This window comes from Theropithecus gelada, chromosome X (genome assembly GCF_003255815.1).
Source record: "Theropithecus gelada isolate Dixy chromosome X, Tgel_1.0, whole genome shotgun sequence".
NCBI classification, from domain to species: domain Eukaryota; kingdom Metazoa; phylum Chordata; class Mammalia; order Primates; family Cercopithecidae; genus Theropithecus; species Theropithecus gelada.
Genome location: NC_037689.1, coordinates 13,323,026 through 13,324,071, shown reverse-complemented (window position 1 = coordinate 13,324,071; position 1,046 = coordinate 13,323,026).

Here is a 1,046-nt window from a genome sequence, read left to right as displayed (position 1 = left end):
TTTTTCTTTTTTTTTTTTGATAGAGTCTTGCTCTGTCCCCCAGGTTGGAGTGCAGTGGCATGATCTCGGCTCACTGCAACCTCTGCTTCCGGGTTCAGGTGATTCTCCTGCCTCAGCCTCCCCAAGTAGCTGGGACTACGGGCATCCACCATCAAGCCCGGCTAATTTTTGTATTTTTAGTAGAGACAGGATTTTGTCGTGTTGGTCAGGCTGGTCTCGAATTCCTGACCTCAGGTGATCTGCCCACCTCGGCCTCCCAAAGTGCTCACTGGGTGAGAGCCACTATGCCCGGTCCACAAGCTGCATTTCTAACAATGCTGCCAGGTGCCGCTACTGGCCTTGGGGGGATGAGGGTGGGGCACAGACACTTGAGAACTGCTGTTCTGGAGCAGTGTCTCTCAAACTGGGGTCTCTGATTGAGAATCTAAGAATGCTCAAAAATGTACCTGAGATTTGTTTAAATCAGGTATGGCAAGGTGACAGACACTGAGACGGTTGCCTTACTCACAGTTAGGCAGAAAGAGTGAGGGGTCACAATGGGCAAAAGCCTTTTGTTTTTTGCAGGAAGAAATGGGCAGGGCAAGGTGGGCAGTTTAGGGTTGGCTGCTTCGAATAAATAATTTCAGTGGGCTCTGGGCTATAGGCATAGTCTCCAGTTCAGTGCGTGGCCCTAGGGTGCTTTGAGGAAGGCTTGGTGTGTAAAAGTTAGATAAGGGAGGTGGTGGGGAGGTGGAGGCGGTATGGGCTATGAATTGGTTAGTTTGCATGTGAAAGGCGCCCTGGGAGGCAACTTTTTTGCTATCTCTAGGAATTAGCTAGCCCCCGAGAGGCAGTCTCCCTGGAATTAGCAAGGCCCCAAGATATCAGTCTCATAAAATACAGAAAAATTAAAAACATGATTAATACAAAGAATAATTTTCTATTCTGTCTTTATTGTAATAATAATCTTCTTTTTTTGGGTACCAGTTGTAAAGACCAAATTTTTTTCCTGGTGATAATTCCCAATTTAAAGATAGTTTCACAAAATGAAATTTAGTTTATGAACT